Here is an 11,493-nt window from a genome sequence, read left to right as displayed (position 1 = left end):
CTGTTTTGCTGTGCTTTAAAGTAAATATGTTCACCTGGTTGGGCCAGTTCCAGAACAATAATAATAATAATGTGGGTTTTTTAAAGCATAAAACTAAATGTTGCAATGAACTGCTGGCAGTGACTATCTGGTTCTAAGGTTTAGAGCTCATGCTGGACACTTTATTGCTCTTTACAGTGAAAATGCCCTTAGGGATCTTAGGTCCAGTACACTTAATATAAAGCAGGTACAGAGACACAATTCCAGGCTTTTTCCTCAGACACTAACTCAAAAGTTACCAAGAGAAGATCCTCCTCATAGTTGCTTATTGGTGGTGTGCTTTTCACAGTGCCAGTGTATCACTGTTACTGGCTCGGTTTCAAAGCTCACACTTTTAAGCAAACACTGTCAGGACTGTATATTGTTTTCTAGTTGTCAGTATTGTTTCTGGAAGCAGACGGTCTTTCATCCAGCCAGTGAGTAGGGAGACGACAGTTGTCTCTCGCGTCTTCTTGTAGTGTCTGAGGGCAGCAGAATGGGATGCCTTAGTGTCCTCGTCTCAAAGAGAGAAGGTCTGGAAGAACTGAAACCTGCTGGAGTACAGTGTACTCAATACCCTGCTCTGGCCGCGCAGAACGGCTGCGTTGGCAGAGCCCCGGCAGCGGCACCTGCCCGGCCGCTCCTGCAGAGGAGGGTGCGCGGTCAGCCCGGGGCAGCGCTGCGCTCCCTGACAGCCTCTGAGCGCCGCTCCCACCGCGCGGGGCTGGACGCGGGTGGGCACCTGCGCTCCCGGTCAGCGGGGGATCCGCAGGGCAGCCCCGCCGACGGGTCCCTCGCACCCCCCGCCATACGCCGCCTTTCCCCCGCGCACCGGCACTCGAAGGTGCGGTGCCCCTGCGCCTCCGCCTCTCAGGCTTCCCCGCTGGACATCGCCGCTGGAGCGCCGGCCCGCCGGGGGAAGGAGGGAGGGAGGGAGTGGGCGCGGGCTGCGCTGTGCGGCCGGCAGGTGGCAGCAGCCGGCGCGCAGCTCCTGCGCCGACGGCGGGCGGGAGCGAGGGGAGAGGCTGTGGCTGAGCCCTGGAGCCGCCGGGAACCTGCTTGGGTCCTGCGGGGCTCCGGCATTCCCGGCCGAGGGCGCGCTGCCTCCCATGCGCCGGGGGCCGCGAGGCTCTCAGTCTTCTCGCCCCCGAGAGCGCCTCGTCGCGGGGCGCCCGGACGGGACGCCGGCGCGGAGCGGTGAGGCAAGGCCGGGGAGGGTGGGCGCGCCAGGTGGGCGGTGGGCGCCGTGCCGGGGACGCGGGGCGCGGGCAGTGCCCGGCACGGTGGCGCTCGGCCGTGGCGAAGCCCGAGGCCGCGCTGAGGGGCTGCCCCGCGCCGGGCTGAGGGGCTGCTCTCGCTCTGCCCCGGCTGCGGGAGCGCGGTTCGGCTCTGCTCCCCTCCGCGGGATTCCTGCGCCGCGTGTTTTGGCTGTGTAAGTAGCCATTTCAAAGCTGCTCTCCTCGCACGCTCGGTTTCCAGGAGCTGCATCCAGAGGCAGTGCAAGGAGCTGCTTAGTTTTGCCTCGGTGTCCCACCAGAAGCTGTAGCTGCACGTAGTCTGAGCCGAATCCAGCAGTTTGTACGGGAGACGGAAAGACGTGGATAACTCGCCTCACCAAGAATGCGTGTTGCAATTGTTCCTGCTTTGGGCCAGATCCTTTGGTCTAACTAAGCACAGTGTGCAAAGCATGAACCGTGTTTGGCGTTCGGTGTTTCTCTTCACGCTTTCCTGACTCTGGCTTTGTTACCATCTCTCTAATTCTACCAACACTGGAGCTGTTTGTGCTTAGTTGTCAGGCTACAGGGTATGTGCTGTAGCAGAGGGTAATTTTGAAATACCTTTTCTTCTCCAGCTGTGGCTTTACATTTTTGCAACTATTGGTGTGTCCACACCTGTGTGTTTCATAGCCCTTGACACACTTGACATTAATTAATCCAAATTATTTTTTTCCAGATGCTAGATACATGAACAGTTTAGAGAGGCTGACAGCAGTGAGTTAGTTCTACAGGTTACTATGTTGTGTGCAAAAACTACTTCTTTTTGCTTTTTGTAAATTTTCTGTCTGATACTGTATGGACCTTATAAAATGAATTATGCTTGGTCTCTGCACACTATCTCTGTGCTATTTCAGAGCTGTGTTCTTTCATTATCTGTCTACCTCAGCTATTCTTTATTTCAAGTTAAAGAATTCTTAGCTTTTTTGTCACCTTTCTTCTGTATCTCTTGCCAGTGTAATTTCTCTTTTCTGTATCTTTTTTTTTCAATTTTTTTCTTTCTTGTTGATCAAGGGATCACCAAACTGAGCTTTTTTGCAATATTTCAGTACAACATAAGGGCATCATGATGCCTGCTAGCAAAGATGACAGATAAGTTGGTTCATCAATATCGTGAATAGCCATCAAAAATAATAGAAATATTTGTAACTCCATGTGTCACCTGTTGATGAACCAGTGTGATTTATTTTTTAAATCAGAAACCACTATCTAAGGCACTAGTGGTTAGTAGCTCAATACAAGAGTATAAGGTTATGGATTAAATAGTTGCCTGATGGGCTCTTAATATTCTGTCAGTCTGCTGTGCATGTTTTTCCTGTCTTCTGTGGCAAGGGCAGGAACTGAAAATAGCCCAAATCTGTCTGACTTTATTGCTTTTTGTGGAACTGGCAATGCACTCTTAGAAAATTGATCTACTGAGCTGTAGCTTGCCAACTCAGACCTCTTTCTGGTGCAAACTTAGTAGTAATCTACTTGTTGATGTGATTTTCACCTATTCAGTATCATCAGGGGTTTAAAATGAAACTGGATACTGCTGAAATTCATTAGACACCTGTAATTCTTGACGCTTTCTTTTCCATCACCAGGGAACTCCATTTCCAGGGAATCTAGAGGGAGAATGGAGTTAAGTAGACTAGGAGGAGAGACTGCAGCACTTTTCTTGTTGAAAGGCAAAGTGAGCATTTTTAGCCAAGTTAGAAATATGAGGCCAGCTGCTGTGGATTGTCATAGGGAGTTCTTCAAAGTGAGTATAGGTAGGAAAAATGAATTATTTATCATAATTGTGCCCTGACCATAATTTTCAAGTTTTATTTAGGAGCAGGGCTAATCCCAGGTCTTGCTGATGATGACTTTAACCTGAAACAGCTCCATTGTAATTGAAGGAGCAACTTTTGATTCCTGACTAACTCTCAGAAACACTTGGAACTGTTGTATAGTGCAGGATTTCTGTCTTTCTGCATTTCAAACATCAGGTTCCTTCAGAGCTCCAGCAGATTTAATTGTAGAAAATTAATTAGGTTTCTCCCAGGTAGTGATGAGTTTTATGATCTCAGTACAAAATCTTTGGTTTTGCTGTAGAACAAACGGAGTAACTGTGCTAGGCAGATGTGCATTAAATGAAGGCTGAAAATAAAACAAAAAAGCAGTATCATCTTGAAGACTCGTATTAGCCTCAGTGTCTGATTCTGTGCAGACAGTGGCACCAGAGAAGCTGGGTTTCCACACTGCAGTCTCAGTTCTCTGTGATGTGACATCAGATGTGTGATATTCAGACTGTTCACAGTGGCAGCTGTAGTATAAACAGAGGTGAAGTGCTGGTCAGACACTTAGTGGTACTTGGGATTTTCTTTTTTACTTTGAAAATCAGGTTTATCATCTACAGTGAAGTGCAGTCATTGCAGACATTTCTGTGGGCTTTAAACTCTGTATGAGAGAAGTAAGGTTTGATGGCACTTTTTAAAGCACTTAAAAACCCCAAGGAACTCCAAAGCCAACCATGCACAAGTGATTTTAGCTGTATCTCCTGTAGTGTTATGTTATCATAACAGGCTTCAGGTTTGGAAGGTTGTTATTTTTTGCAAGTAGGAAAAAAAGTAAAAGAAAACTTACTGTGTCAAACCAGCTTCTTAAAGAGTTTGGACCTTGATAGTAGCCCTTTTGCCACAGAGTTGATAGGGAAAGCATTTTGTAGCTTTTAATTGTGAAATGCTTCCAGTGGTAACCAGTGCTGGTTGAAGAACAGATTCTATGACAAGTCTTGTTCCCTTGAGTAGGCACATAGACAGTTTAGTTATTAGTTCTTTTGTTTTCAGACAGAAGCTCTACCTGATCTAAATGCAGTTTGGACCATGACTTGGGTAATTGTAAAGCTAATTAAGTTATGAATATATGTGGTTCAATATGTGACCAACGAACATGGTTGCATTGTTAATATATAGGAGGTTAAGTTGCTGTGTTTTGCATTGAAATAGCTTTGGTTTTGTTCAGGATAGCTAGTACTTTACACTAGATAATTCTGATCATTTATATTAGATTTTTAGGAAGAATGCATGGTTTAGTACTTTATTTAGAAGATTAATTAGAGGGATGCTAAGCAGATACAAGATTGATAAAAGATTGATTAACAGAATGATCTGATGGACACTGATTTTGCCTCCTATCTTACTTTGTATAAAGGGAGCAGAGCTGAAACCATGTGCTTTAGTGTTGCCTGATTTTTTTTTTTCTTTATTTGAGTTTTTGTTATTTGTGTTAGTGACAATAACAGATTCAAAATCTGTAATTTAAACCAACTCAGTTTTCTTCTCCTGGAATGTTCTGTCCCACCCATTTTTCTCTTGGGGACTTGAGTCTCATGTCACACATCGGATTTTGTAACCCCTGCAGGGTTATGGCATTCCCAGAGATGGGTCAGTGTTCATAATTTTGGTTGCTGTTAAACAGCACTTGTCAACACCGTGTACAGACATCTGTTACATATTTTTTAAATGGTGGTACCAAGTGTTAAATGTGGGGCTTCTCCACAGGAACTGTTCTTGCACTAGGAATGCAGATGGGATCACAGTCCTATCTTTGTGACGGCAAGTAGCCTTGTGGGCTGCTGAGGTGATGGACATGTGAGTTCCTGGAACGTGGGCTTCTGGTCTCAGCGCTCCCATTGGCTGCTCTGTGCTGCTCACCGAGTCCATTGACGTCTGGCTTTATCTCTGAACTTGTTCCTTTATCTCTGAACTAGGTATGATAATTACAGGATGTTGGTAAACTGTTAAATTTCCTGAAGATAGTCTGCATGCAAAGATGCTAAAAAAAAAAAAGTCATCTGAGTAAAAATATTTATTGTACATGAGTGAACCTAAACTGTGTTCTATGTGTCTCATAGGTTTATTACTGTACTTCTGCAAATCACAGCCTAAGGCCTTGCTTGTTGGCTATTTATCAGTCCTGTGCTGCTGCTACTTGGCATCCCACTTCAGTATTTGTTTTGGTCCTGGTTTTCAAATTTCCCTTCACAGGAAAATTCCAGGCTCCTTATATGGAAAAATTTATTTAAAAATATTTACTTTTTTTCCATCAGTTCTGTAGATTTTTTTCTCAGTAAGTGCAAGAGCCACTATCTCTTTTATTTAAAGCTCTGGTCTAAGGGCCAGTAAAGTAATGGAAAAGGTTATCAGTAACTTCAGTGTCTTTCAGATCAGGCGACTCCCACATGATGCACTCTTGTCATTGGAAAACAAGACCACTGGTTTCAACCATGAGTTTCCAGTGTTTTCTTTGACAGTACAAGAGTAACTTGTTCTTTAACTCAACAAGTTATACTTGTTGTATAGTTGGTTCCAGGAACTGGAGCCTTTGGAAGACTGTCTGGGTACCAAAAAAAAAATTTACAGGACTTGGTAGATAAAATTCATCCCTTTGCAGAGGAGCTGCTTGTTTATAACTGTGATCCTTTGTTCCCCTTCCTATAAGACTGCTATAAATTCATGAGTTATATATAGCTATATGTGATTAAGTGTAGAGAGAAATACAGAAAACTTCCCTGTTTTGAATGTAATTTTTAAATTTAACTTTGCTTATTTGTGCTTTTTTCCTAAACCCAAGCTTCTTAAAATACTAGCATTAATAAAAGAATAGTCCTTTTTTTTTAAATTCAAGAGATAACTGCTGTGACAACAGAAGTTCCAACTTCTGAACTTTCAACTTCTGAACTTTATCTTTGACTGGGTTGTATTGACCTCTTCTTGCATCAAAATGAAGTTTAGCAGAGAAACCTGGTAGTGAGCAGGCTCTCCTAGTTTGTCGATGAACAAGCAGGGCTGATGTGACACCTTGGACCAGGCTTGCCCAAGAGGTGGGGCAAGGTCTGTCCTTTGGGACTGCATGATCTGGTGAGATAAGAGAACAAGAGAAGAAGGCTTCCCAAAGTGAAGTGTTTGTTGGGAGCCCGAGGATACTGTCTCTAATGCTGATAGAAGTACTGTGGTTTCCTGCTTGTTGCCTTCTATGTGAGTCATGATATCCAAGTTGGAATGTGTTTTTTTTGCTCTGGTTTTGGGAAAAGGATGGATAAAGAAGCCCTTTTTAAAAGTCCTTCTTCATGAAACCTGCTTCTTGGTGAAAAACATCTGTTGTGCTTGGCCTTGCTGGATCAGCACTTGGATATATGTGAGCATGGATAGTAATCCCCCAGGACAAAAACGTCACTTGGATGCTTGAATATTGTATGACTAAAATCTGTAATCCTGAATCAAGCGGATTCCCTTGATACTCCCTTTGGATTAGCTGCAGAGAAGTGCATGGAAGGACAAACCTATCTCTAAATGGCAAATTCAGCAAAACTATTGACACTAATCTGAGAGTAAATGTTGACTTGGAAAGTGTTCAGATGTCCTGGATTTTTTTTCCACAGTAAAGGTGATTGCTGTAGTCCTGACTTGGTGACATCAAACCATTAGTTGCTTGTTTATTATACTTGTATTTTTGGTTATTTTTGTCTAAAGCATGTAGTTTCTACGAAAGTAAAAAAAATTATATTTTTGCTTATCAGATTGGCAAAGAGAAGCAAGAGCCTGTCCAATCCCACCCCGCATAATTACAATAAAATGTCATCCCATGACACAAGCTGCCCAAAAGAGTGATAAATTGTATGGAATGGATGCAATTACTTAATCTGGCAGAAATGAAAACTCTGTCTCATTTTCTTGTAGCTCTGTGGAGCTGCATTCACTGGGGAAGTGAGTGGGAAATAGTGGGCAAATCTCCTTGTAGATTTTCAAGGTCTCTATGTGGAATTGAAGCACTTTACTAAACCAGCATAAGAATAAGGATTTAAAAGAATAGAGTGGGTTAACCATTAACTGTTAGTATTGTTCAGTTTTGTTGGCCCAGGAAATACTGTTCATGTGTTGCAACACAGGGGTTAAAGCAGGATGTCAGCTTTGATTTTTTTGTAGTGATAAGCAGCCATTAAAAATGTAATTTCTTATACTCCTTCTTCAGGCATTGCTTGTACTCATTAATACATATTGCACACCAAAAAGATTGTCTCTTTTTTCCTTTCTTTCTTACTTCCCCCCTCCAGTTCAGAGATTTGCTCAGATTAAGGCAATTGCAGTACTTTTGTTTCTTCCCATAGTAATGTTTACAGTTTTGCAGGATCAGGTTCAGATTTATTACATAGGCACTCACAATGCTGCTGTAATTAATCAGTTGTCAATAAAGCTGTGCCTTCTGCCTGTATTTGTTGCTGGCCAATTTCATCACACCATGGCTGAATGCAGAATGATAGTTGTGAGCATGTTTAAATTTTATATAAGAATAATTAAGAATTATTTTAAACGAGAAAAACATCCTTATGCAGTTTTGAATCATGAGGGCATGAAAGGGCTAAAAAATCTTTGCTGCTTTCATACTGTTAAAATTGGACAGAAACTGTCATTTTCTGATTTATTTTGAACCATAGTGCTTGTGATTTAGTTGTGATTGTTTCTACTGCTTTGAAATGGGAAGAGGGGGAGAAACTGTATCCAAATGTATCTTCCTGGCATTTGAAGATTCAGAAAGGTGGGGTTTGTTTCTGCTTTTTGTTTTGCTGTTTTCTTAGTTATGTTAGAAGGGCTTTTCAAAACTCTGGGCTTTGCAAAATGCCTGTTTCCTCAGACCATACAGATATTATGTTAGAGCAGGGAGCAGAGTGTGAAGTACCCAGAGTGATTCCGTTCAAGTTGCATTCCTTTCAGCAAGTCTTCACCTATCTCCAAGAGTGAGTACTCAAGTAGAAGATTAAGTCAGCATATAAGACTGTCTGCCTTTAAGCAGTTTGTGCAACAGCAGTAGACTCTCATTTAAAAAAACCCAAATCCAAAAGACAACATAGGAAATTTGGTCACCCCTTTTTTAAATGTCACTCTATCACCTCTGGCATACAGGTTATATAAAGCAGCAAAAGAACTTCACAGTGTTGGAGGAGTTACTTGGTTTCCTTTGCCAGCATTTTGTAATAGGCTGTTCCTGTTGTCTTGCAGATTCAAGCAGTTTCACATTCACATTTTAAGTCCCCATTTTTCAGTTTGCAGATACATGAGTATTTTGCCTGAAGCATTAAGTGACGTCAGGTGAGAGTCAGTGTGCTGTAATAACCTGCCCTCAAGCACAAATAATTTCAGGCTCTACTGCCAAGAAATGACCTTTGATTTCTTTTTACCTGATGCAGTAAGGGCCCTTTTCACTTTGCTTAGGCCAAGTCCCAGCCACTTGAATAGGTTTTCTTGAGCAGGAATGGTTACAAAATTCCCTAAACATGGTATAATGGTGGCAGAGATCTCTGGATTGTAGATTACTTTGATACACTGAATTAGATTTGGCTATTATTGTAGTCAGAAGGGAGAAGTGACTTCATTGTGACTTACACAGCTGCCAACTCTGAAACTACCTCTATGAAGTACAGTTTCTAAGCTACATCTGATTAACAGAGATAGTGAGCAAAGATGCTTATATGTTAAAACTTTTCTTATATATAGACAGAAAATAATAGCTTATTCTGAAATGTACAGCCAAAAGGCTGTATATGCTGTCAGTGGATAGACCTGTGTCATGGTAGACACATTTCCCACTCTAGGTATCCTCCTAATCCAGGTATGTCATTAAGCTGTGAGGTGCAGGGTCTCACAAAACGAAGTGTAATAATTTTGCTGTAACTGCTGTGTTGCAAGCATGTTGGGGCTACCTTATTCTGAATAAAGTAGTGTATGACTAAATGGGGAGGCAGGATAGAGTCACCTCTTTACTATGCTGTGACTAACTGTGCTGCTGGTTTCCACTGTTTTGTTAAAAAGGGGTTTTCTTTAACCTACCTTTCTTTGCAAGCCCATGCAGGAATTACAGGGAAGTATGGTATTTCTTACAGTTTTGTCTCTTCAACCCTTCTGGCTTTTGCAGATATAAGAGTGGGTGCTTGTGTGCATTAGCTCTGGTGAATGAGTTTTCAAGTAGCAATGTTGATTCAGCTCTTTCAAAGTCAGACTACAATCATGTCTTACTCCTACTGTCAAGCAAACCTCTGTTGGAAGGAGTATTGAGTTTACTTATAGGCTGAGAAAAACTCAAGACTAGAACCTGACCTGGAAAGGATGACTGGAAGTCAGATAGGCATCTTCCTGACTTGTTTAGGTTTTTTGCATAATGCTATTAGCAAGGGTGACAAGGGCAGTTGGTGATTCTGCAAGGTTAGGATCTTTTATCTGTCAACCATAAATTCATTCTTCACAGGCCACTGGATGGCATCTTCCAAACCATAAATTTCCTCATAGGGAGATTTTAATCTGCAGCTGATGAAAGGTTTCAACTTCCCTGCTCAGTGAATGATAATCATACATTCAAGGAATCTTGGGCTATCTTTGTGTTTTTGTGTCAAGGAATGGTATCTCCTGTAGGAGTGTAACAGTTCATGCAGTTTACATTAAATGGACTGAAATACTAACTGTCATCTAGACCACCAGAGCACATGAGGCATAGCAGCAAGACAAGATTTGTAGGATGTCTAAAATCCCTTTCAAGCTGACAGGATAAGAATAAACAGCTCCCTCTCCCAACACTTAAAGGATCTTGCAGTTCAGTTTTAAAATGCAGGAGGGTGAAGGGTTCACCACATGGAGGTATGATTTATATAAGAATTAGGATATTTCTGGAACCTGAACCAAATAAGGACTTCAGGAAAGTTATATTCAGTGGCATCAGTCTGGGGAGTAGAATTGCGAATGTAAATAGTTTCTGGATTTCTGAACATAGGGATTTTACATTTCTTCTGCTGTCACTAGTCATGCTGAATCTTAATTTCTCTTTCTTGAAAAGACACAATGATAGCGTTGTTTGTCATCTTCACTAATAAAAACCTAGTAACTTAGTGTTTTCCCTTTTTTCTCCATTAACATCTTCTTCCCATAGAGAAGAGATGCACCTCTGCAAATGTACCCCTTTAAATGGTAAAGGCTTGGCAGCACAACTGGCACCTGATGCTACTATCTTGGTTGCCAGTCCAGTTTTGGAATTGAACTATTTGTAAGATTCTATATATATCAAGCTCAGCAGATAAACATATTGAATGTCTGTGTTGTTGTGCTGGAGACCTCATCTAAATTTTACTGTGGATGAAAGCTAAATAGAACATTGTGAAACAGGTTTTCAGTATGTTCTCTGAGTTATCCCTGTATTTACTTGCATGCAGAATTTAGTATTTGCAAAAGATGTACAAGATAACTTACTGCCGTTCTTCCAGCTGGCTGTCAGATAGTTTGTTCCATGTTGGGTTGAAGTTCCCTGGTATTCTATTTCAAAATTATGAAAAAAATACTTCATTTCACAGTGCTCTTGCAAGACCTCTCATTAGACCTATTATTCATCATTATGTAGAAACGTAAAAGAAAACAATAAATCTTCAAATTCCATTGTTGCATTTCCATACCAGTATGTGGGGAGCCTCACATCAGAGAGAATTTTAATGAGAAATAAATTAGAATCTCATAATTCTTACAGTATTATTTGATAACAAAGTAATTTAAGCAATCTTGCACAACTCATTCATTTCAAGATGTTTCAGGAGCCTAGACTCTGAAATGCACAATGAAGATGTGTAAGCTACATGGTGAGCTGTTTTTCTGTCCGTGATCTAACAGTTTTCTGTACTTCCTCTTAAACAATAAAGCATCTAAGTCTTGCTATTAGGTATATAACATTTCCTTCAGAACAGATGAATAATTGATATTTTTATGCTTTATTGAGCAAAGGCACGTTCAGCAGTTACCAGAATGCCATCACAATCTCAGCACTGTTTATTTTGGACATCTGTCACTTATTTTTCAGTGGTTCCTAAAATATATTCCCACACGGGTACCTGAGAAGTTCTACATCCTTGTGTCTGGCCTCTGGTCAGCTGAAGCCTTGTTTTGCTCTCATGTACTGAAACTATTTAGGAAGTGCTTAATTAGCCCAAATTATCCCAAGTGCTAGAGGACAAGGTGTTGTTTGAATGTTTAAGATGGTGCACCTCTCCCCTCCATGCCCCAGTACAGTACAGCACCTTCAAGCTGTTGCTCAGCTTTTCCATGACAACTGGGTTGCAACACTGCTGTCACCTGAGCAGTGCTGGTCACTGACTGAAGTGAAGCCCAAGTCATGTAGGAATTGCATGATGGAAAAGAGAAATCTC

General features: G+C 41.8%; 1 protein-coding gene across 2 annotated transcripts in view; it reads left to right on the top strand.

The window, feature by feature from the left end:
* The first annotated feature begins 1,035 nt into the window (after positions 1-1,035).
* The window catches only part of THSD4 (thrombospondin type 1 domain containing 4), a 244,065-nt gene continuing 233,607 nt past the window's right edge, over positions 1,036-11,493 (top strand). For both annotated transcript variants that reach the window (XM_082290825.1, XM_082290827.1), the window contains exon 1: positions 1,036-1,215. The gene's annotated coding sequence lies outside the window, so the exon portion shown is untranslated. The remainder of the gene's footprint in view (positions 1,216-11,493) is intronic.

This window comes from Coloeus monedula (genome assembly GCF_965178545.1).
Source record: "Coloeus monedula genome assembly, chromosome: 14".
Taxonomy (NCBI): Eukaryota; Metazoa; Chordata; class Aves; order Passeriformes; family Corvidae; genus Coloeus; species Coloeus monedula.
This window is presented reverse-complemented; position numbering and strand designations above follow the sequence as displayed.